Source organism: Artibeus jamaicensis, unplaced genomic scaffold (assembly GCF_021234435.1).
Source record: "Artibeus jamaicensis isolate MK-2021 breed Jamaican fruit bat unplaced genomic scaffold, CSHL_Jam_final contig_463, whole genome shotgun sequence".
In the NCBI taxonomy this organism is placed as follows: domain Eukaryota; kingdom Metazoa; phylum Chordata; class Mammalia; order Chiroptera; family Phyllostomidae; genus Artibeus; species Artibeus jamaicensis.
Window position 1 is genome coordinate 170,745 of NW_026521841.1, and position 26,966 is coordinate 197,710.

Sequence of the window (26,966 nt, forward strand, 5' to 3'; positions counted from 1 at the left end):
GATGTAGGCACATCTGATTTCTTATGACATCTCTCTCTCTCTTTGGCTTGTGGACACTTGTCTTTCTCAATATGTCGTCACATGAACTTTCCTCAATGTACATGTACTCATAGAGTCTCTTCTCTTAAGAGGATACTAACCACATTGTATTAGGGCCACACCTTTATGACCTCATTTAACCTTAATCACCCCTTTTTTTTTTAAGATTTCATGTTTTTTTTAGAGGGGGAAGGGAGGGAGAAAGAAGGAGAAAAATATCAATATGTGGTTGACTCTTGTGCACTCCCTAATGGGGACCCTGCCTGCAACCCAGGCATGTGCCCTAGATTGGGAACTGAACCAGCAACCATTTGATTCACAGGCCAGTGCACAATCCACTGAGCCACATCAGCCAAGGCTTAAATCATTTTCTTAAAGACCCTACCTCAAAATACAATTAGAGTAGGAGTTAAGATTTTAGCATAGAAATCTGAGGGCAGGGCACAATTGTTATTGTCTATAACAATACCCATATGAAAATGCAAAGTATCCAGACTGGCCAAAACAATCTTAAAAATATATATATAGAACAAAGTTGAAAGACTCACACTTTCTGATTTCCAAACTTAATACAAAGCTACAATAGCCAAGACAGTGTGTTGACTAGGCATAAGAATAGGTTCTGGCATATAGATCAATGGAATAGAATGAAGAGTCCACAAATAAATTTTAACGTTTATGGAAAATTGATTTTCAACAAGGATGTCATGATACTTCAATTATAAAAGGATGGTCTTCAATAAATTTTGTTAGAAGAACTGGTTTCCCACATGCAGAGGAATAAATCTGGACCCTTTCCCTTTAACATCCACAAAAAATAAATCAAAATCTATCATAAATCTAAGCTTGAAAGTTAAAACTATAAAACTCTTAAAAGAAAATGTAGATGTAAGTCTTCATAACCTTGGGTTAGGCAATGATTTCTTAGATATGATACACACAAAAAATATATAAGCAACATAAGAAAAATGTGATAGATGGGAGTACATCAAAATTAAAAGTTTTGTGCTGTAAATGATATCATAAAAAATAACACAGAATTGGAGAAAATACTTGCAAATTAAATATATCTGATATGGAACCATTATTTGGGGTATGTAAAAAAACCCTACAACTGAATAATGAAAAGACCAATAATCTAATTTTAAAATATACAATAATATGAATAGAAATTTCTTCAGAGAAGATATACAAATGGTCAATAAACACATCAAAAGATACTCAACATCATTAATCATTAGGAAAATACAAATAAAACCATAGTGAGATATTACTTCAGACCCATCAGCATGGTTATGTTCGAAAGATAGTAGTAATTGCTCACCAGATAATGATCAGAAGAAAATGGACCTCTCATATATTGCTGGTAGGAATGTAAAATGGTGCAGTTGCTTTGGAAAAACAGCTTGGTGTTTTTCAAACAGCTGAACAGAGTTATTATATGACCCAGGAATTCCACTCTTAGTCAAGAGGAATGAAAACATATACCACACAGAAGCTTTTACATAAAGGTTCATAACAACCAAAGTGAAAACAACCCAAATATTCATCAACTGCTCAATGGATAAAAAAAAGTGATATATGTATACAATGGAATATTATTTGGCAGTAATAAGGGAACAATATATGCTACCACATGTGTGAACCTTAAAAACATTATGCTAAATAAGTGGTTTTCAACCCTTTTTTATCTCATGGCACACATAAACTAATTATTAACATTCTGCTGCACACCAAAAATATATCTTTTGCTGATCTGATAAAAAAAAATTGGTATAATATGGATTCTTTCACACCAAACAGCTATTGTTTTGTTGACTATTGTCATTTTTTTAATTTGACAATCTAAGGGAAAAGAGGTTAGTGCCCTTACTAAACAATCAGGTATTACATGTTTTAAAATTTTTTGTGGCACACCTATTGAAAATCCTTGTGCTAAATGAAAGAAGCCAGTTACAAACACACACACACACACACACACACACACACACACACACACATTGTGTAATTCCATTTCTATGACAGGTCTATAATAAGAATACTTATAGAGACAGTAAATAGATTAATGGTTGTCTAGGACTGGAGAGCGTAGAGGGAAAAAAGGACTTCTTCCTTTAGAGTAATCCTCAAAAGACTATTTCCATGGCTTCCATTGGCTGAACATATATTAGATGCCAGCTGTTTCCCATAACGCTCCTATTTAAATATTACAAAATCCATGCTAAGTGAGTATTATTATCAACCCCTTTTATACATGGGAAATTGTTGCTTGGATAAATTCAGGAGCATGTCCATGTCATACTTCCTGTAAGGAATGGAGCTTGGTTCATACCTACTTCTAAATTCACGTTCTCCAAAGACTCACCAAGAACAAACCAGCCTTGCCTCCAGTCCTCCTATAAACCTTCACTTCTACAGCCTCATAGCAAAGAACAGTATACTCAGGGTCCAGTGCTTGCCCCAGGTTTCAATAGGGCAGCCTGTGGGAATCATCTATAATTCTCAAGCATTTAATATATGCTTGACATTTTTTAAAAATGACAATCAAGACTGGAGGGTCATTCTGGCTGCTAAGTTCAAGAGGACTGGGTTGTCTGTGCATAGAAAGCTTCCCCACTCTCCTGAAGGCAGTTAAGAGATTGCCATTGTACACATTAATTCCATGGACATATCAGCCATGGGGAGCTTTGAAAGAGCAAATCAGGCTTAGTGGGATGGAGTGGACAGATATTAAATAGGAAAGCCACCCTCCCAATCACATGCTGCCACAAATATTAGTCAGAAACCCTGATACAGGAAATCTGTCCATTGCATAAGATGAGGGTCTGATGCCCTATCCCTAACCTTCTTGTGGGGATGGGGTTGGCAAGGATTGAGGCTTTAGTGGAGTGAGAGGCATTTGTTGACTGCCCACTCTGGGATTGGTCTTGTGCTAGACTCTAAGGCTTTAAGAATAGTGAAAACATGATCTTGTTTCCAAGAAGTCCTGAGTCTAGAAGAGGAAATAAATAATAAACCTACAGTGAACGTTAGGAAGGCTGAGTCTGTTGACAGAGGTAGGAGCATGGAGGGTGAGAGCCCAGGAGACAGCAATTTCCTTAGCAGATGTAAGGGGACATCCTGGAGGAGGTGGTACTGAAACCAAATCTGCATACTTTTATGGATTAACCAGGTGGGGGTAGGCTGAAGGAAGAGAAGTAATACCATTTCAGAGAGAGGGGCCAGCAGGAATAGGGCATGGAGGTCATCACAGGAAGGTTTGTGCAGAGAAGTGCACTTTAGCTCAGTGCTGCCAGAACATCTGGCATTTAACAAGAGCATCAGAAATGAGGCTGCAGAGGTGATCAAGAACTGGGCCACCAAGCAGGGACTTAAATTTGTGCTCAAGCTCAGCATTTGAAGCCAAGCAGTGGCAAGATCAGGTTTTCATTTTCGAAAGAGGATGAGGTGAGAACATGAAGCCTGGCTAGGAGGATAGTGCTGAAAATGAAGTGAGCAGAACAAAATCCTCAGCTAGACACGTTGGAACTGAGAGAAAAGAATGGGCTAAAGAGTGGGTCAGAGGTAATCTGAGTCTGTTTGGCTGAGGGTAGAAGCACAGGGAGTAAAGTGTAAGATGACATCTCTACGTGGGGGTCCTGGCACAAGATTCTGGATTAGTTGGTAAATAACATTCTAGGTGGGCACTCTGGTGCAGCTGAAGTTGGTTCTCCTCCTGACCACCAAGGGGATATCTTCACTGGGTTGGTACACTAAGCTGAGCTCTATGGCAGTAGTCTGTGTACCAGCAGATCTCCATCCAGCACAGAGCAGAACAAAAGATTGGCCACTCCTCCCATGGTAGCTCTCCTCCACTATTTCTGACCTGCTCATTTATATTGTGCTTGACAAGATGTCTTAAACTTCTTCAATCAGCAAGAAATCACTTGATCATATTATATACATAAGTTTTTATCTATAAGACCCTGGAGCCCCCCTAATGCAACAAGAGGCTGCACCTCACACACATATCTGAGGAAGCTACAAAGAGCCCCAGGAGTAGTGGGCCTTCAGTCCCCCTTGCACTAGCCTGGAGATAGTTGGCATGCCTGGCAGCCCTTTCCCCTAGAATTTGATGGCAGAATAAGGCCATCCCCCTGCTGAGAGCATACAGGCTAGGTCAGTGCTGTGGAAACATATAAATAAGACTCTGTGGCATTCAGATGGTATTTTATATACATGGGGTGAACAGTGAGATCTGCTGTTGCCCTAAAATGGGAGGGAACTTTTCATGATTCCAGCAGATGAAGCCCTGCTTCCTCAAGACCCTGGGCTATAGATCCTCCCTGATAACAGGGAGGTCAGGGGCACAAAGCCAGCACACTCCAATGGTCACTTTGATTTCCAGACAACCAGACAGCCTAAGGACTCCGGGTTCTGAAGATATGAGCCCCACAGTTATCATGAGATGACACTGGACTGTCCAGGTTGGCCGCTGTCCTCCAACAAGCAGGTGTCCCCGGGCAGCTCTGTCCAGGCCACACCAGCCACACACTCTCCCAAGTTTTATCTCACACACAGAGGTCTGCACATTTGGACTTGGATTCCATTAAGATTGGAGATGTGGTGGGCATGGGGAGGATAACAGAGATAGAGAAGATGAGGATGAAGACAGAGATGAGGATAGGGAGGAAGCTGAAAGGAATGTAAAGGTAGCAATGAGATATGAGTGAATATCTGCCCACAAGAATCATTAGTCAGAATTAGAGCTGGGACTACAGTGAGGCAAGTGAGGCTTTCACTTTTCAGGTTCCAAATTTAGGAGCACAAAAAAAAAACCCTCAAAAATTAAGATCAGTAATATTTTAATGCAATATTTTTTATAAAATCTAGATGAATGGAAAAAGTCCATGATAAACAGCTATTAACATTTTTAACTAAGGTGGGATACATATTTCTTATTTTCCTTTTTGCTTCTGACTCTAATATGGCCCTCTAACATGACCAGAGGAGTGCCAAGAGCCAAAGGGAAATATGTGAGAGGAACTTGGGACCCAGGGATGTCATGAGTTCTCTGTGGAAGCTTTCTAAAAGTAATAAAGGAAGAAGGAGATGGCAATATTCTAGTGGGGAGCTCAGGCAGCCCCAGAGGGATGAGGCCAGTGCCTTACATCCTCATCTTATACTTAAAGAAGGGAACCTTCTTTATGACATGGGACAACATCTCCACATGGATCAGTGAGTATATCTTCAAAACAAGCCTAGGTCTTGGGTGCTTTTAATGTTCCCACTTTCACAGGTGAAAAACACAAAACCCTGAAAAAGAAGTAACATTCTGACTTCCACCAAGATGGAGGTGTAGGTGGAAACACCTTGCATCCACACACAACCAAATCTAAAAACAATAAAGTTTTAACAATAATAAATGCAATCAAACCACACAGAAAATCAACAATACGGAGTCTGAAAACAACGAACCGCTCAGCTAAACCAGTGAGAGGGGCGAAGCCAGCAGCGGAGCAGTTGGCCAAAAAGATCCCCAACCCAGAAGGTGCTCAGGCAGCCAAGGGCGCGAATCACAGGTGCTGGCTAGCTATGGGCAGACACAGGGAAGAGGCATGGCTGGTTGTGTATGGTCGGTCAAGCATTTGTGTGCAGATAAACCAGTGAAGAGGCAAGCATTGAGACCACACAGTGCAGGGCTGTGGGCTCGCACATTTCTGCTCAGATAAACAGGCCAGGGCAAGCAGTGAGGTGGACTGGGAGAGCAGAGAGGACCACCATTGCTCCCTCTCTGACCCCGCCCCCACATACAGCACCACAACCCAGCAACCTGGGTGGCCCTGCCCTGGTAAACAACTAAGGCTCTGCTCCTCATAAGTAACAGGCACAAACAGATCAAAACATGGCTCAAGAACAACTCAGAGCCCCAGAGCTGATAAATCTAAGCAATGAAGAAATAGCCAAACTTTCAGATGCACAGTTCAAAACACTGGTGATCAGGATGCTCACAGAACTGGTTGATTTTAGTCACAAATTAGAGGAACATATGAAGGCTAAACTAATTGAAATGAATGGTAATGCACAGGAAACCAACAGTAATGGAAAGGAAACTGGGACTCAAATCAAGGGAATGGACCAGAAAGAGAAAAAAAAATGACCAAACAGAAAAGGATGAAGAAACAAGAATTCAACAAAATGAGGAGAGGCTTAGGAACCTCCAGGACATCTTTAAACATTCCAACATCTGAATTATAGGGGTACCAGAAGGGGAAGAGGAACAGCCACGAGTGGAAAACCTATTTGAACAAATAATAAAGGAGGACTTCCCCAATCTGGCAAAGGAAATAGACTTCCAGGAAATCCAGGAAGCTCAGAGAGTCCCAAAGAAGTTAGACCCAAGAAGGAACACACCAAGGCACATCATCATTACATTAGCCAAGATTAAAATGAAGGAGAGAATCCTAGAAGAAGCAAGAGATAAGGGGACAGTCACCTACAAAGGAGTTCCTATCAGACTGTCAGCGGATTTCTCAAAAGAGACCTTACAGGCAAGAAGGGGCTGGAAAGAAGTATTCCAAGTCATGAAAACCAAAGACCTACAACCAAGATTGCTCTATCCAGCAAAACTTTCATTTAGAATGAAAGGACAGATAAAGTGCTTCTCAGATAAGATCAAATTCAAGGAGTTCATCATCACCAAGCCCTTATTATATGAAACATTAAAGGGACTTACCTAAGAAAAAGAAGACAAAAAATATGAACAGTGAAAGAACAGCAAACTCACAGTTATCAACAACCACACCTAAAACAAAAACAAACTAAGAGGACAGCTAGATCAGGAGCAGAACCATAGATATGAAGATCACATGGAGGGTTAGCAACAGGGGAGTGGGAAAAGAAGAAGTGGGGAGAAGGTACAGAAAACAAGTAGCATGGACAGTAGATATAAAATAGATAGGGGAGGGCAAGAATAGTAGGGGAAATACAGAATCTAAAGAACTTGAGACAGGTGTTCATGAACTAAAGAGGGGGGATGGTGGGGGAGGGGTGTGCAGGGTTGAGGGGAATGAAGGGGGGGGAATAGAACAAATGTAATGGCATAATCAATAAAAAAAAGCCCCCCCCAAAAGAAGTAACATTCTCAGGACAACAGAACCAATAAGAGGAGGACTAAATACAGACTGCTGCTTTCAGCCTCTACACCACTTCTCTCTCATCCCTGCCCTCCACTGGGCTACTCCATGGTCAGCCTACATGCCTGTATAATGCCTAACACCATCTATACCTGGATCAATGGCTGCTGGATTCCTAGCCATCTGCCTCCAGATTTCGACTTGATGGACAATCAGCACTGATTAGGATAAAAAGCAGCTGGGGAAGGGATCTGAAAAATCAGTGTTCTCCCATTTGACCAAGGAGACAGTGTTGGAATGAGAACTACTGAGTATGAGTAGCTACAGGGGCACTGAGGATAAAGAGTCATCAAAACTGAACAAAGGTGTCCTCAGTGCTGGTACTGAATACATGCTTGCTGAACCTTCAATGAATTAATGCAGGGTTTCTCATCCTCAACACTGCTGATGATCTGAGCCAGCTAAGTCTTTGTTGCAGAGGTTGCCTTGTGCATTGGACGATGTTGTTCACTAGATGCTAGTAGCGCCTTCCAGTTGTGACAACCAAAACTGTCTGTAGACATTGCCAAATGTTTCCTGGAGACCAAAATCCTCCAACAGGGCACCACTGTTCTAATGAATCCAAGAGTGTAGGAAAAAAACAGAGAATGAACTGGATAGCTATTGGCCAACCCAAAGGAGAAGTGGGTCCAGATGAGACTCAATGGGCAGGAAAAAGGCCCTGGAGCATCTTTTGTTAGGAAGCTGAGATAAAAGCACTCTGACTGCTTTTCTGCACTCATTAAATGGCCTATCTGTAGCAAATTTGCAAATTGTGACACTTTCAGCAGCAACAAATGATGGATCAGAGATCCATCCCTTGGCTGCGAGCTCTGTTACTGTTCCAAGCGGTGACTCACACCCAGGCCAGAAACAATTCACTACTTCTTCTTAAAAGAGCAATTTCCCCTCAGAGTGATTGATGGCCTGCCACTCACAAGGCACAAACCAACTATTTCTTACCCTTTGTGCAGCTGCAGCACTCCAGGGATTTACGGTAAATTAATCAATAATCGAAAGCAGATTGTGGAAGGGGAGAATACATCCAAATCAAAGGGATGAGGTCAATCAGGCATGCCCTCCACACAACAAAGACCCAGTGACTGCTCCTGTACACTATCATCCAGTCAACCAGGGAAGCATCCTCAGGAGGCCAAAACATATATGAGTCTAAAGGAAGTGTTGGAGAGGGAGGGGCACCTTGAGTCACCCTGCTGCCTCTGAACCTCCTTCACCCTTCACAAAGCATTGATATGCTAAAAAAAAAAAAAAAAGGCCAAATGACAGGCAACAAGCATTTATTTCAGATGAAAAAAAGTCTAACTTCGTGGGAAGCATGGATCTGGCAGAAGCCCAAATACTGTACTGATTAGGAAACAAAGACATGAGGTATTTATGAGAAAGGGAAGGGGAACAATAATGTAAATAGAAGGAAAGTATTCCTATTGGTGCAGATACACTAACATAGTGACACTAATTCTAAAGAATGTTTTGTAATTTTCAGTCTAATGGTCATCAGTCCATTGATCATAATATCTACTTTGCAAATGGTTGTTTGTGACACAATGATACTTTAGCCCATGTGCAAGGGTTATTTCGCCCTGTTTTAACATTCCAAGGTTTGAGGCATAAGACATGCAAAGCAGTTCTTCTGGCCTGGCAGTTTCAGCTCTATTTTAAAGTGGCTTTGTTTATATTATATTTTTATAACACGTAGGGCTTTATAGCCCAGACAAGCTTGAACTATGTGTCAGGCAGTCACCATGAATTATTTATCCCTCACAATAGCCCTGCAAAAGAAAATGTATTATTAAAACTTTATAAACAGGGAAACTGAGGGTATGCAGGTGTATGCATATCCCTGAGGAAAAAGTGTATGCAGGTTTCAAACTTAAGTCTATCCAATTCCAAAGCTTGATCTCTTTTCAATATGTTATTCCACCTTTTGAGTGTCATTATTTATCCATCCCTTCCTATCCACCACAGAAATGCCTTTAGTCTATTTCATATAATTTTAAAGGAACAATTTTAAAGCATCCAGATCAGCTATTAGGCCAATAGCACAATTGGGCAAAAACCAGCATTTTGAATTAGCAAGACATGACAACAAAGGAAAGATGTACAAGAGTTATTTGTACCCTGGTCCTACTCAGCAAAACAAAATGAAACATTCTCTTTTTTTAACAAGAAAGAGGTCTGAATGAAGGCAAGACTCCAAAGAGCAATTGTAGCTGCCCCGGAGATTTTCCTAGGGGGTATTTCTCATGGGGCAGAACATAGTCTAAGCCAAATCACTGTAGACAACTGGGGAGCTGAGAATACCCAAATGAGAGCACCCACAGAGATGCTGCTCTGGCTGGCATTCTTGATGGTGCCCCCCACCGTTCTACAGCAGTATTTCTAGACATTGCCATCTACTGTACTGGGTTTGCCACACAAGAAACAATATAATGTTTTCTCTGGCTCCTTAGTGCCCTCATTTGAAACTCTTACTGTGGCAAATAAGGTCCTCCCCAGTCTCTCTCATCTCAGTCCCTGCCATGTGGATGCCCAGGGACAAGGGTTGTAGGCAGGGGGAACAGTAACTATATACCCGCATGTTTGAAAAACAAAAAGGGACACTGTGGCTGGAGAGAAGAAGGAGGAGAGTAGTGAAAGATGAAGTCAAGAGACATAATACAGGGCCAGACCATGGAGTTTTGCTTTATACTCTAAATAAAATGGGGAGTCATTGCATAGTTTAAGAAAAGAGTTATATGGTTTGGTTTACATTTTGAAAGATAACTCTAAAACTGTTTGAGGGGACTGGACTACAGAGAAACAAAGGTGGAATCAGATAGACAATTTGGAGGCTATGCAATAAATGAAGTGAAAGCTGATGGTGGATTCAATATGGTGGTAGAAGTGGATGCTAGATTACTTTTGAAGGTAGAATCAATAGGATCTCCTGACAGACTTGATGTGGAATATAAAAAAAAAAAATCAAGTCAAGGATGATTCAAAAACCCAACCTGAGACATGTAAAAAAGAAGTTGCCATTGCTGAATGGAAATGCTATGGGATGAATGGGTCATTTGCAGTGTTGGAAATAGTCAGAGATTTGAGTTCAATTTTAAGCATGTCAAATTTGAGATGTCTGTTAAAATCCAACAAGAGAAATGCAGCTATTGAATACACAGAAATATACTTCTAGAAACAAGTCATGGCTGAGTTTTAAATTTGGAAGCTGTCAGCATGTGCATTATACTTAAGTTCACAAAACTGAATGCAATCACCAAAGAATAAAATATAAATAGAGAAGGGAAGAGGACAAAGAACTGAGCACTGGGACTCTTTAACATTAAGAGTTTGCAGAGAACAGAGGGAAACATTACAAGATCAAGATGATTCAAAAGTAATTCAACTGCTATATACATATATGCTTGCATGCATATACACATGTGCATTTATGTATACATATATGCACATATTACACACATTTTTACATACATATATACATGCATGCATAAAACTTGACAATCTCTAAAGAAAGATAACATAATCCAGAATCTGCAAAATATCATTCACAATATCCATCATACAAAGATGTACCCATAGTCAAGATAAAACAAGCCAGTAATGTAAAGCCACATACCACCTAAATTGTAAAATTAGAAAACAAAGACATTATTTTTTAAAAACTACTCTAAGTGCACCAAAAAAATAGGAGGAAAAATGGAAACTTGAAGAGATAAAGGATTTCAAGAAAGAAATTCAAACCATTAAAAAAGAACCAAATAGAAATTCTTGAACTGAAAAATAAAATTCCTAAGTAAAAAATATATTTTACTAAGCAAAAAGAAAAAGGATTCATGGATTCAAGGCATGTTAACAGAAATTATCCCAACTAAAACACACACACAATATTTTTTTTAAAAAGCAGTATCTGACACATGTGCAACAATATCAAATGATCTAACATAGTAGTCCCAGAAAGAAATAAGAGAGAGAAACAGGGCATAAAATATATTAAAGAGAAATGGTCAAAATTTTCTCTAAAAATTGATGACAGACCTAAATCAAATATCCAAGAATGCTGGTGGGAGTGTAAGCCAGCAGAAGAAATAAAATAGAAATATTGCAAAAATGATTTAACTGCTTGATTACTCCAAATGAAGACAAGAAACAACAAATAAAAGAATAAAAAGGATGAAAAATATAAAACCAATAACAAATAATAAATTTAAACTTAACAATTTTAGTCATTTCATTAAACAAATTGACTAAACACTCAAAAGGCAATGATTGTCAAATAAATCTTTAAAAAATATGATTTGCCATTTACAAAAGGCAAAGTTTAAATTTAATAATCAATATAAGTTAAAAGCAAAAGGTTGAAAGAACATATACTTTGCAGACACTAATAATAAAAAGGTGGCATGATTACAATAACAACAAAGAAAACTGCAAAACATAACCAGAGACACACAAGAACATTTCACAGTGTTCAAAGACTTACTTCTCCAGAACATAACAATTATAATGTAAATCCATCTAATAACATAGCTTTTTTAAACATGAAGCAAAGGGTAGAAATTCCTTCTTTCTTTCTTCTATGTAGTATTCTGCTGTATAAATGTACCACAGTTTTTCTATCCACTCATCTACTGATGGCCACTAGGCTGTTTCCAGCACCTAGCTATAGTAAATAGCACTGATATGAACATCAGAGTGCAAGGTTCTTTTGAATTAATGTTTCATTATTCTTAGGGTATATTTCCAGCAGTAGAACTGGACAATATTATGTGCTATGTGAAATAAGCCAGTCTATTAAAGACAAACACCATATGACCTCACCTATAAGAGCAACCTAATAAACAGAAATGAACTAATAAGCAACATAGAATCAGAGGCATAGAAACGTGAAACAGACTTACAATGACCAGGAGGGATGGGAGGAGATAATGGTGGAAATAAGGGGAGGGGACTAGTCAAAGAACATGTAAGAATGGTCATGCATATGGATGATGGTGTGATGCTAGACTGTGGGACTGGTGGGGGAGGGCTTAGCAGAGGAAGGTAAAAAGAGAAAAATTGGGACAACTGTAATAAAATAACAAAAAAAAATAAAAATTGACATTGGAGAAAAAATAAAAATAAAATCCATGAAGCAAATTAATCAGAAATAAAGGGAGGAAAATCTAAGATGGCAGAGGAGTAAGTAGAAGCTACACTAACCTTCTCCCAGAACCAATCTGGAATTACAACTAAATTGTAGAAAAACAATCCTGAATAACCAACTGAACAATAGCTGGAGAGAAGTCTTGTAATCATGGACACAGAGAAGAAATCATTTCACCACAATGTGACCAGTATGGAATGTGGAGAAGATATAACAGGGCTGGCTAGGCTCCCATAGGCAGCAGCTGAAGTTCCAGAAGCATATATTAGCAGCCAAGAGGATTTCCCATGTGAAAAGTGGGGTCCAAACCCCAAGCTTGGCTCCCAAGTCTACATCACCAGAGCCAGAAAGGAACCCAGATAACACCCAAATGTGAAAAGTGGTGGGGCTTCTGTCTTCCAGACTGGAACAGCTGGAGACACAGAGTGGACTGGAGACACTTGAGGAGAGTTTGGGGATGGTGGCTTTGGGGAAAGAACTGAGGAAGCAGCCACCAGGTTAAGTGTGCTAAGTCATCTCCCATACTGCAGGAAACATCTTGCTCAGGCAGAACAGTCCCCTCCAACTGGGATCAGCCTGAAGGGAAGCAATAGCCCAGCCCACAGGGATTACTCTGCCTCACCCTGTGGTGTTTAAGCCTGACTGCTGATTACAGACTGACTAGATTAATAACTAAAGGAAACAGCCACAGACTTTGGATCACTGGAAGTTTCAAACAGAATCTCTAGGGGCCAGACTGGGATAGCATCTGATATCACCAGGAGTGGATCCGGAAAGAGAAGACAGTGGTAAACACTAGATTCTACTGAGATGAATTCCACAGTCTTCTTCACGATTTGTATTATTTTATCTCTTGCATAGCTTTTTAACATTCATTTCTTGCCCCTCAATTTGTGCCTCTTAGGTCACTAGCTGTATATTATAATTTATTTCAAATATCATATTTGTTTCTCCTTTCTCTTACAGAATTTTACCTTCTTTCCTCTTCTTATTTTTCTTTTTAATTTTATTTTCTCTCTTGCTACAACTTCTTTCCATTCCACACTTTTACTATTTTTCCCCACTCCAGCCTTTAAAAACCATTTTTCTTGTCATTAGTCATCTCACATTCTTTTACCATTCTTAAAATACCCTGATTCTCGAACTTCTGCCAAGATGGAGGTGAAGGTGGAAGTACTGCACCTAATCGCACAACTAAGATTAAAAACAACAAATTTTAGCAGCAAAAATGCAGCCAAACCACAGAAAATTGAACTACACAAAAGTCTGACAACAACAAACCGTTCAGCCAAACCTGTAAGAGAGGCAGAGCCAGCAGCAGAGCAAGGCCGGGCAGGAAAGATCCACCAAACTCACCCAGGCGTGTGACCCAGGCATGCCAGCAGCCGTGGGCAGATCCCAGGTGTGGAGAAGCAGCAGGCGGACCCACTGACGGCTGATCGTGGTCACACATTCGTGCACAGATAAACTTGTGAAGGAGCTAATGGTGAGACGGACCTGCAGGCACCAGCCGCAGGAAGCCTCAGAGGGAACTGCCACCCTCCCTCTCTGACCCCACCCCCACATACAGCATCACAACCCAGCAACCTGGGTGACCCCACCCTGGTGAACAACTAAGGCTCCACTCCTCATAAGTAACAGGCACAAACAGATCAAAACATGGCTCAAGAATAACTCAGAGCCCCAGAGCTGATAAATCTAAGCAATGAAGAAATAGCTAAACTTTCAGATGCACAGTTCAAAACACTGGTGATCAGGATGCTTACAGAACTGGTTGATTTTAGTCACAAATTAGAGGAACATATGAAGGCTAAACTAATTGAAATGAATGGTAATGCACAGGAAACCAACAGTAATGGAAAGGAAACTGGGACTCAAATCAAGGGAATGGACCAGAAAGAGAAAAAAAATGACCAAACAGAAAAGGATGAAGAAACAAGAATTCAACAAAATGAGGAGAGGCTTAGGAACCTCCAGGACATCTTTAAACATTCCAACATCTGAATTATAGGGGTACCAGAAGGGGAAGAGGAACAGCCACGAGTGGAAAACCTATTTGAACAAATAATAAAGGAGGACTTCCCCAATCTGGCAAAGGAAATAGACTTCCAGGAAATCCAGGAAGCTCAGAGAGTCCCAAAGAAGTTAGACCCAAGAAGGAACACACCAAGGCACATCATCATTACATTAGCCAAGATTAAAATGAAGGAGAGAATCCTAGAAGAAGCAAGAGATAAGGGGACAGTCACCTACAAAGGAGTTCCTATCAGACTGTCAGCGGATTTCTCAAAAGAGACCTTACAGGCAAGAAGGGGCTGGAAAGAAGTATTCCAAGTCATGAAAACCAAAGACCTACAACCAAGATTGCTCTATCCAGCAAAACTTTCATTTAGAATGAAAGGACAGATAAAGTGCTTCTCAGATAAGATCAAATTCAAGGAGTTCATCATCACCAAGCCCTTATTATATGCAATGTTAAAGGAACTTACCTAAGAAAAAGAAGACAAAAAATATGAACAGTGAAAGAACAGCAAACTCACAGTTATTAAGAAGCACACCTAAAACAAAAGCAAACTAAGAGGACAGCTAGATCAGGAGCAGAACCATAGAAATGAAGATCACATGGAGGGTTATCAACAGGGGAGTGGGAGAAGGAGAAGTGGGGAGAAGGTACAGAAAATAAGTAGCACAGACAGTAGATAGAAAATTGATGGGGGTGGGCAAGAATAGTATGGGAGATATAGAATCCAAAGAACTCGAGACACATGGTCATAAACTAAAGGGGGGTAATGGTGGGGATGGGGGGTAGGGTTGAGGGGAATGAAGGGGAGAATAGAATAACTGTAATGGCATAATCAATAAAAAAATAAAAAATTAATCAATTAATTAAAATAAAACAGAGACTGTGACGGACTCTGAAACACCAGAAAGCGGCAGGTCAGTGGGGTCTTGGGGACTGGAGTAAAGACAAAGCAGCGGCGGGGGCCGGGGGCCCCGGCCAGGTGGCCTCGTGCTGCCTCTACGGCCAGGGATCAGAGCCATGGGTCTGAGACCAGCATCAGAGGTGTCTGCCACAGGATTCTGGGTACCCAATGGCCCCAGTGGCCCCAGCGTGGGCCACCAGCTCCCCTGCTTTCCATATAAGCAAAACTGGACAACATCAGGCAGAGATCTGTCATCTGCTTGCGGGCTTGCATTATCAGGGAGGGGTACAAAGACACAGGGCCCGGTTCAACTGCAGACTCTGTGATCGCAAGCCTGGGAGAATTGAGAGACGCATTGGCCTCACTGGTCTGGTTGGGGACTGGCTGTCTGGAGAGTTTTGTTTTGTTTTGTTTTGTTTTGTTTTGTTTTGTTTTGTTTTGTTTTGTTTTGTTTTGTTATTGAAAGTGTTCTCCTGCCAGGGCAGATTGGCTTGCTTCTCACCTGGCCTTGCAGGGAGTCATGGGGAAAGGGGAGGCATTTGGGAACTATCCACAGGACTGGGAAGCGCCCTGCCGGTTTCGCGGGTCCTGGACTGCCCGGTGGGCAGGTGTGGGCGCCGAGACTTAGGGGTCAGCGCCACAGGACCAGAAAGCACCCTGCCAGTTTCTTGGGTCCCGGAAGGCCCGGTGGACACACGCAGGCACAGAGAATACAGGGCCAGTGCCACAGGACCGGGAAGCGCCCTGACTGCCCAGTGAGTGTGCGGGCGCCCACACCCCAATCTGGTAGTCTGGCTGGTGCGCACACTTGTGCCCGCATCCCAGCCCACAGAGAGATCCTGCTGCAACCACAAAAACCAGTCTGGACAGTTTGAAGCCAACAAGGGAAGGGTTTCTCTGTTGTTGTTCTTATTATTGTTTTTTTTGTTGCTATTTGTTTGTTTTGGGGGGCTTTTCTGTTTTTTTTCTCTTTTTTTAGTAACTTTTTTGTGCATTAGTTTAGTAACCTTATATATTTTTAATTTTATCACTGCTTTATCTTTCTATACTGTGTTTCTCTCCTTTCTTTTTCCCTGTTTTAGTCCTTCTTCCTTTTCTCTTAAACTCATCGCTTTCCCTTCTCCTGCCTTTTTGTTTGATTGTTTGTTTTTTGCTTTGTTTCCTTTTACCCACAAGAGACACAAACAACTAGAAACTGTGAAAGGACCAGAGTAGGACCCAAAGAGGGGGCATCTCAACAGTAGAGACATAGAGACAAATTTCATCTTCCTATAGCAGAGAAGCCATGAGGAGTTGTATTTTTTTCGTTATTCTCACCTCTTTTATACTTTAATAATATCTCTGTATTCTTCCTCTTTCTGTAGAGGTTTCTCAGTCTTGAGTAGTTATACTGTATTATTAGACAGGCTCCCCCTGTCCTTCCCTCCACAGTGCTTTGCTAATCCTTTAAACTCCACGCCACTTGTTTTCCTTTAACACACTACCTAAAGCTCTATACCTCCTACTCAGATAGATCACATAGAGTTTGTTATATGAGTACTGCGCTAATATTAGTGTAAATAATAGCTGATCTATACAACAGTAAATACTTCACAACATATCTCCCTGATCTTAGCCCATTGCACAGGTCCCTGAATTCTATCACTGTAGTGATTAACTCTATTTGCTCACACACTACACCTATTTAACATTCCTTTCACTCACCTTACCTCAAAATCTGACCGTCTAAAACCTCACTGCTTTCTAGTTACAACTAACAAGCCTTCTCTCCCCAACAAGAGGCTTATCTTTTGTCCATCCTCTCGTAAAAGTGGCAAGTAGGGCTGAAGAATACCGTTAACACAATATATAGTCTAAAGATCACCTATCTCCTCTCTACCGGCTGTGACTGTAAATATCATAAAAAATAACTCTTCTGCTGTCATAAACCATTTTGCCTCTTCCTACAACTGATTACACATACACGATAAAAGGAGTAGGTGGAAACGGAGAACATCAAGATACCTGAAGGAGCCTGCACCACTGAAATTCACAGGTCTTATACTACAGAGGTTCACAACATAAACCCAGGGAGTCAAAACAGATCAATTTTAGAAGCTGAGGCTAACAAGAAGAATCTCACAAACAATGGGAAGACAAAGAAACAATCCCCAAATAAAAGAAAAAGCAGAGGCTTCAGAAAGAATGTTAGATGAAATAAAGTCTAATCAACTATCAGATAGTGAATTCAAAGCACTGGTAGTCACGAAGTTCAAGGAGCTCACAATGAGCTACCAGAAACTACAGGGGAGCTACAATGATCTCACAGCAAACTATATCAACATGAAAAAGAAAATAGAAACTATCAGCAAGGGACAAGAGGAAATTAAGAATACAATTTCTGAATTGAACAACACACTAGAAAGTTTCAAAAGTAGGATAGATGAGGCCGAGGATGGGATTAGCGAGCTGGAGGACAAAGTAGAAAGCATCTCACAAAAAGAGCAGGAAAATGAAAAGAAACTCAGAAAGAATGAAGAGGGATTAAGAGAAATACAAGACAATATGAAACATAATAATATCTGAATACCAGGGATACCAGAAGGAGAACAAGAAGAACAAGGGATAGAAAACATATTTGAAAGAGTAATGAGAGAAAATTTCCCTAATTTGATGACAGAAAAACTCACACAAATCCAGGAATCACAGAAAGTCCCAATCAAGAGGAACCCAAGGAGGAACACTTCAAGACACATCATCATCAAAATGGCAAATTTCCAAGACAAAGAGAGAATCTTAAAGGCAGCAAGGGAGAAAATAGAAATAACATACAAGGGAGCACCAATAAGGTTAGCTAATGACTTCTCAATGGAAACACTTCAAGCAAGAAGAGAATGGCAACAAATATTTCAAGTAATGAGAACCAGAGGCCTACAACCAAGGCTACTTTACCCAGCAAGGCTCCCAATCAAGATAGAAGGCCAAACAAAGAGCTTCCAAGACAAAAGAAGTCTAGAAGAATATGCCTCCACCAAACCAGTCCTACAAGAAATACTAAAAGGACTGCTTTAAGGAAAAGAAGGAAAAGAGAGAGGTAGAGAGAAACACAGGTACAAAAATGGCAATGAATAAGTACCTATCAATAATAACCTTAAACGTAATGCTCCAACCAAGAGACACAGAATAGCTGAATGGATAACAAAGCATGACCCTCACATATGCTGCCTACAAGAGACACATCTAAGGACAAAAGATCATCACAGACTAAAATTTAAGGCTGGAAACAAAATTTCCAAGCAAATGGACAGAAAAAAAAGCTGGGGTAGCAATGCTCATATCAGACAAAATAGACTTCAAAAAGAGAGCCATAAAGAGAGACCCAGAAGGTCACTTCATAAAACACTCAAGGGAGGAATCCACCAAGATGACATTAACATTGTAAATATATATGCACCAAACATAGGAGCAACAAAATATATCAAGAAAACCTTAGAGGACTTCAAGAAAGATATTGACCACAACACAATTATAGTAGGGGATTTTAATACCCCACTATCAAAAATGGACAGATCTTCCAAACAAAAGATTAACAAAGATATTGCAGCATTAAACAACACCCTAGATGAAATGGACTTAACTGATATATATAGAGCCCTTCATCCCAAAGAAGCCACATACACATTCTTTTCAAATGCACATGGAGCATTTTCAAAGACCACATGATAGGATACAAAATGAGCCTCAACGAATTCAAGAAAATTGAAATCATACCAAGCATTTTCTCTGACCACCAGGCACTGAAATTGGAAACCAACCCCAAAGGAAAAATCCCAAAGCACCCCAAATCATGGAGACTGAATGGTATACTATTAAACAATGAATGGGTCAAGAATAATATTAGGGAAGAAATCAAAAAGTTTTTGGAAACAAATGAAAACGAACTCACAACAACCCAAAAGTTATGGGACACAGCGAAGGCAATTCTGAGAGGGAAATTCATAGCAATACAGGCCTACCTAAAGAAGATAGAAACATTTTAAACAAACGACCTAACCCTACACCTGCAAGAACTCAAGGAACAAAAACAAAGACAGCCCAGAGCAAGCAGAAGGAAGGAAATAACCAAGATCAGAGCAGAATTAAATGACATAGAGACTAAAAGCACAATTCTAAGGATCAATGTATCCAGGAGTTGGTTCTTTGAAAAGATAAACAAAATAGACAAGCCTTTAAGCAGGCTCATCAAGAAAAGAAGGGAGAAGACTCAAGTAAACACAATCAGAAATGAAAGAGGAGAGATTACAACTGATACCACATAAATAGAAGGGATTGTAAGAAATTACTATTGGGAACTGTATGCTAAGAAATTTGAAAACCTAGGGGAAATGGACACATTTCTAGAAAAATATAATCTTCCAAAACTTAATGAAAAAGAAACAGAACATCTGGACACACCAATAACAGCAAAAGAAATTGAAGCAGTAATCAAAAAACTCCCATCACACAAAAGCCCTGGACCAGATGGTTTCACAGGAGAATTCTACAAAGCATTTAAGGAAGAGCTAACCCCTATTCTTCACAGACTATTCAAAAAAATCCAGAAGGATGGAAAACTCCCAAATTCTTTTTATTAAGCCAGCATCATCCTAATTCCAAAACCAGATAGAGACACAACAAAGAAAGAGAACTTCAGGCCAATATTGCTGATGAACATAGATGCTAAAATCCTCAACAAAATATTGGCAAATTGCATCCAACAATATATCCAAAAGATCACACACCATGACCAAGTGGGATTCATCCCAGGGATACAAGGATGGTTCAACATTCCCAAATCAGTAAATGTAATATATCACATAAACAAAAGCAAAGACAAAAACCACATGATTATATCAATAGATGGGGAAAAACTTTTGATAAGGTAAAACACCCATTTATGATAAAAAAACTCAGCAAAGTGGGAATAGAGGGCACATTCCTCAACACAATAAAGGCCATATATGAGAGACCTACAGCCAATATCATACTCAATGGGCAAAAATTAAAAGCTTTTCTACTAAGATCAGGAACAAGACAAGGATGTCCACTTTCACCACTTCTATTCAATATAGTTTTGGAAGTTTTGGCCATAGCTATCAGGCAAGAAAATGAAATAAAAGGCATCCAAATAGGACAGGAGGAAACAAAACTGTCACTGTTTGCAGATGACATGATAGTGTACATGGAAAATCCTATAAACTCTACCAAAAAACTGCTCCAACTAATTAATGAATTTGGCAAAACAGCAGGATACAAAGTCAATATCCAGAAATCATAGGCATTTTTGTATACCAACAATGAAACAGCAGAAGCAGAAATCAAGAAAAAAATCCCATTAGATATGGCAAAAAGAAAAAATAACATATCTGGGGATAAACCTAACCAAGGAGGTAAATCACCTGTATGCAGAAAACTACACAGCACTGAAGAAAGAAATCAGGGAAGACACAAACAAATGGAAACATATACCTTGTTCATGGATTGGAAGAATTAACATCATCAAAATGTCCATACTACCCAAAGCAATATACAGATTCAATGCAATACCTATTAAAGTACCAATGGCATATTTCACAGACATAGAACAAACACTTCAAAAATTTATATGGAACTTAAACAACCCCAAATAGCAGCTGCACTTTTGAGAAAGAAGAACAAAGTAGGAGGGATCACAATACCTGATATCAAACTGTATTACAAGGCCACTGTAATCAAAACAGCCTGGTACTGTGCTCGCTTCGGCAGCACATATACTAAAATTGGACCGATACAGAGAAGATTAGCATGGCCCTGTGCAAGGATGACACGCAAATTCATGAAGCATTCCATATTTTTCTTTAGTTATCAGAGAGATGCAAATTAAAACTACAATGAGATACCACTTTACACCAGTCAGGATGGCTATCATAAACAAAGCAACAAACAACAAATGTTGGAGAGGTTGTGGGGAAAAGGGGACCTTAGTTCACTGTTGTTGGGATTGCAGACTGGTACAGCCATTACGGAAAACAGTATGGAATTTTCTCAGAAAAAATAAAAATTGACCTGCCTTTTGACCCAGCAATTTCACTGCCAGGATTATATCCTAAGAATCCTAAAACATCAATTTCAAAGAACCTATGCACCGCAATGTTCATAGCAGCACAATTTACAATAGCCATTGGTTGGAAGCAACCTAGGTGCCCATCAGTAAGTGAATGGATCAAAAAATTATGGTACATATACACAATGGAATTCTATGCAGCAGAGAGAAGGAAGGAGCTACTACCCTTTGCAACAACATGGATGGAACTGGAAAGCATTATGCTGAGTGAAATAGGCCAGGTGTTGAAATACAAATACCATATGATTTCATCTTTACCATGAAGCTAAACAACAAAACAAACAAGCAAGCAGAATAAAAACAAAGACACTGAAATAGAGAACAAGGGGAGTGACCAGAGGGGAGAGGGAAGGGAATTTAATGGGGAAAAGGGGAGGGATTTGGAGGAACAAATATGAAGGGATGAGAACTAAGGAGGGTGGAAACGGGAGGGAGGTGGGGAGCATGGGGCAGGGGGGTGCTGGGATGGGAGAAATAGACAAAGAAACTGTACTTGAAAAATAACTAAATTAAAAAATTAAAAAAAAGAATATGATGAAGAAACTGTGTCATCAAATTGAATACCTTTGATAATAAAAAAGTTCCTCACAAATCATAACTTTTCAAAACTTTCGAAGTAATACAAAAATTTAAATAGCTTTGTCACTATTTTTTAAATGTAAACTGTCATTAAAAATTCTACTACTTTAAAAATAGCAAAACCCACCAAAAGAAAACAAAGAAGATAATAGACTCAAATGTCTTTATTGGTGAATTCTACCACACATTTCTTTAAAAAGTAATGCCAATATAACACAAACTCTAACAGAGAACCAAGGAGGAAATATCCCCAACTCATTTATGAGACTAGTATAACCCTATTACAAAAGTCTGAAAATAATACTACAAGAAAAGAAAATTACAAACCAATACCCCTCATATATAGAAACACAAATTTCTTAACAAAATATTAGCAAATTGAATCCAAAATATATATGAAAAAGCAGATAATATATTGTGACCAAATGGGATATATCATAGGAATGCAAGGTTGGGTCAGCATTCAAAAATCAACCAAGGTAATTCAACACAATAACAGAATAAAGAAGCAAAACCATGTAGTATTCTCAGTAGATCCAAAGAGAGCATTTGCAAAAATTTAACAGCTATTTATAATAAAACATTCTCGGCAAAGAGAGAATGGAATTTCCTCAACTTAAAATGAAATATCTATTAAAAAATTTACAGCTAACATCACATATATGTTGAAATTTAAACTTTTGCCTCCTAAAATTGGGGCAAAGACAAAGATATTCAGTCTCTTCATTTCTATATCCTTTGTACTGGAGGGTTAATAGTTCAATAAAGGAAGAAAAAATATAAGAATTTGAAGATAAGATGTAGGACTTCTATTTTCAGATAACATAGTTGTAGAAAAATGGAAAAATAATCTACAAACTACGTAAATAATTATTTGATTTAACAAGGTTTTAGGATAAAAATTCAATATAAACTAATCCATATTGTTTTTAAACATTAGCAACAAAGGAGTGGGAAATAAATTTAGGGGGAAAATATCATTTCTAATAGCATTTTAGAAATCAAATGAATAGTAATAAGTTTAACAAAAAATGTGCATGTCTTCTATACAGAACTTATATAACCTTTCTAAAAAACATTTTTAAAGATCTGAATGGAAAGATATGTTGTGTTCATGAATTAGATGACTACTGTACAGATGCCAGTTCTCACCCCAATTGATCTACAGATTCACTGAAAACCCAGTTTAAGTCCCAGCAGACTGGGACTTTAGAAACTGACAACTTCATTCTCAAATTGGTATGGAGATGTTAGTCGAGGTATGACCTAGACTAGATAGAGTAACCTAGACAGAGAACAAAATTGGAGGACTTACAGTATCTGATTTCAAGACCTGATATAAAGCTACAATTATGAAGAGCATGTATTAGCTTAAAGACAGAAAACAGATCAAAGGAACAGAAAAAAGACTTCAAAAATAGACCTCCCCAAAAATAACTGGAAAAAATTAACCCTGGCTTTTACTTTACATCATTCACAAAATTTATTCAAAATTGATCATAGACTGAAATATAAAACTAAAAATGTTCTGGAAGGAAAAAATAGAATAATATTTATACAATCTCAATTTTTATTAGGTCATGAAAGCATTAAGCATTAATAAAAACTGATAAAGTCAACTTTACCAACATTAAATTCTTCTCATCAAAAGATACTACTACACCAAAAGACAAGCCACAAACTCAAATGTCATTGAGCTATATATATCAGACAAAAATTTTATCTCTAAACTGCATCCAAAATCTCTAAAAAAATCAATAATACAGCCAATTTTTAATTTTAATTTTTATAAGAAATAAAATGTATGTATCGTTTATTTTGCAGGAAAAAATGACAACTAATCTTCATGACGTTTGGCTTTTTCTAACTGATTTAAGAACAGTAGCAATATGCATACAATAAATATAGTTTTCTAAACACTGTGGATTAATTGTTTTATATAAATACATTATGTATTTATGACTTAGAAGTAACCTCAAATATTTTTAAACAAAAAATATAAATAAAAACAGTTACAAGTGGAAATAATGTTGTCAAAGTGCCCTGTGTTTTTATCCCACAGACACACCATAGAAAACTTCCAAAAAATGTTGTTTTGTATATTAACAATGTATTTTAGGGAGTGGAGAGAATAACAGCTTTTCCTTTGGCTTAAAATAGTCAACAGTTTGAAGGCATGAAATTCAGAAGCAGCAGCTCCTAAAGGAGACAGAATTCTGAGGCAGGAGATACAGCATGGGAGCACACCATTGTTTCATCACTCAACACTCACACCAAATGCTCAGCCCAGGTCCCCACTTTAAAAGTTCTGCTGAGGGTCACTTCTATTTCAGAAAAGTAATCATTTGATAGCATGAATGTCTTTTTCATTTTAATAACTTCTATGCATGATAATTTATGAAGTGTTTTTCCAATTTTAAAACATAAGTCTCTTCACCCTATTAGGTAAAGCAGTAGGCACTATTTGGATTCTGGGAGTAACACCTGCTTTTCACGAGTCTGTGAGCCCTGTAAGCAGGAAGCATGGAAGGTGTTGAGCGGCCTATAATTCATCTATCAGTGGCACCACATAGTTGGTTGCAGTCACTTTTTCACAATTAAGTGTAATTGTGAAAAGCCATAAATGGGTTTTATAATGGGTACCATAGCTGTACCCATTTTCTTGGTGTTATAATTTCACTGGAGGCTTTTCATGAATAGCTTACTCTTATGAATACATTTGGGACCCAACACATTGTCCTCCTGGTGCAGGGATGGAAAATTGCAGGCAGGTAGCAAAAAGAATGCACATATTCTTCCTTGTTTTCCCAGTACCAAGTCTTGCTCAGCATAAAACTGTAGCTGAACCCAACTCTCTGTGTCTGCAGAGAGATTTTGCACATAGAACATATACTACCTGATACCAGAGTCCTCTTATGGTGATTCTACTGCCTCCATCTTCCCAGTCTGGGCTGAAATTCTGCTCCAGGAGGCAAACACAGCATCTAGGGCAGAAGTTACACAAAACATTGTCCATTCCCTCAAGAGAACAAGAGACCCTTTAAGAGAAGGTGCTTCATCCTTAAGGGGAACAGTAACTTTACAATAATCAGAACTTTCCAGAGTCACTTCCCCATTTTCTATCTTTGATTTTCTTTGTGATTTTGTCAGGATCTTGGCCTCCTTTGCTGTTACAGGAACTTCCATTTGATTAGAGTAAGCGTACTCACAGAATCTCTTATATGCTTCCAATTTCAAGCCTTTGGTGCCCAAGTTTAATTGCTGGCACCAAGCCCTTATAATGCCCCAGTGAAGTGGGTGGACTGGTAGCAATGGAGGATTTGGTATCTTCTTCTGAAGTCTTACTCTTTTATTGTTTTGTGCCATTTTTTGTGGACAGGAAGCTTCATCGTTTTTAATAGTCCATTATTGTTTGGTACCCTTCCCTGAGATTCTTTGTATACTTTTTTTCACCAATTATTTTAAATGAAAAAAAAATGCGTTCAAATAACTATAAGCACATGAAAAGGTAACATCATGTTCATGGAAATACAATGATGCCACCACACACCTGCAGAAAGGACTGACATTAAAACGACTGACAAATCCAAATACCCATAAGGATGTGGGACAACTGAAATTCTCATACATTAGTGGTAAGGTAAATGGTACACGGTGCTTCGATAAACTGAATGTCATTTTTTTTTTAAGTTAAACACACTCCTACCCACACCTAAATATTTAACCAAGAGAACCTAAAATGTATTCCCCCAAAAAACTTTCATAATAATATTCATGGCAGCTTGATTAATAATAACTGAGAACTGAAAAGTATCCATCAATAGGAGAATGAATAAATAAATTTGATATATTTAAATAAGAAAATTCTCAAATAAACTAAAAGAATGAACCGCTGATACATAGATAAATCAAGTCTCAAAAACCTCCTTTAGACAAAAGAAACTGGACACATTACTACACAAGACTTTCAAGAGCAGCAAACCTATAGTGATAGAAATCAAAACTGGTTAACTTGGCTGAAAAGGGTTAAAGAGAACTTTCAGAGATGATGGAAATATTCTACATCCTGATTTGGGTGGTTTTTAGCACAAGTGAAATTTGCTAAAATCACTGAATGGGGCACTGAAGGTCTGTTTATTTCACTCTGTGAAATCTCCCTCAATTTAAAAGTATTTAAAAACATTTTAAAGAGAGAGAATGACAGAAATATTGGAGATAGGATGTACAGAAGTCTTTCACACAGTTTTGCTACAAGTAGGAGCAGAGAAAATGGACAGTAACTGGTGTAACCAGTACTAGGAAGATCATTTTGTTTGTTTGTTCTTTAAGATAAATGACAGAACAGTTGAATGCTTGTAGGAATGATCTGGCAAGTTGCTGAAGTGATTTCCTTGAGCAGACAGAAGAGGTGAAATTTGGGCTTTCTGACCCCAAATTTCAGTGATGGGGTTGATTATAAGTAACAGCTTAGAGGGATCATCTGTGGCAAGAGGGTAGAGAATGAGGAGGCTGATGATGGCAGGTGGGAGTCTGTGGGTGTTCTCTTCTGATTATCTTATCTCAGGGAAGCAAGGTTCTCAGCTGAGAGTGAAGATGAGGGAGTTAGTGATGGACATTTGCAAAGAAAGTATAGAAAATACTCACAGGATACAGGAGAGGGACCAGTCTACAGCAGGAATCAGGCTGAAGTCTGCCCACTGCCTGTGTTTATGCTAGTGTAGGCAGCTAGATATTAATAAAGGAAGGAAGCAAGAGGAATCAGACATTATTGTGCAAATAAAACTGGGGAGCATGAGCTTGTTTGCTTCACCAGGAAGCTACAGCTTCACACACCCCAGGGGATCACAGCATTGCCCCACCAAGGATTAACACCTCCCATTCCCCACTTCAGTGTTGGATTGTTGGGGGAAATGGAGAAGTAAGCACATGCACAGCAGAGGTTGAAATGGTGCAGATAGGGTGCTTGACTGTAGAAGCCTGTCAGTCTA

The 26,966-nt window shown here is 39.0% G+C and overlaps 1 non-coding gene and 1 pseudogene across 1 annotated transcript; one reads left to right on the forward strand and one right to left on the reverse strand.

Moving 5' to 3' along the window:
- Nucleotides 1–21,025: 21,025 nt before the first annotated feature.
- Nucleotides 21,026–21,131, forward strand: LOC119049372 (U6 spliceosomal RNA). The gene has a single exon (XR_005082506.2). It is a non-coding gene; the product is annotated as a U6 spliceosomal RNA (small nuclear RNA).
- Nucleotides 21,132–24,654: 3,523 nt separating this feature from the next.
- The window catches only part of LOC128627620 (developmental pluripotency-associated protein 4-like), a 98,356-nt pseudogene continuing 96,044 nt past the window's right edge, over nt 24,655–26,966 (reverse strand).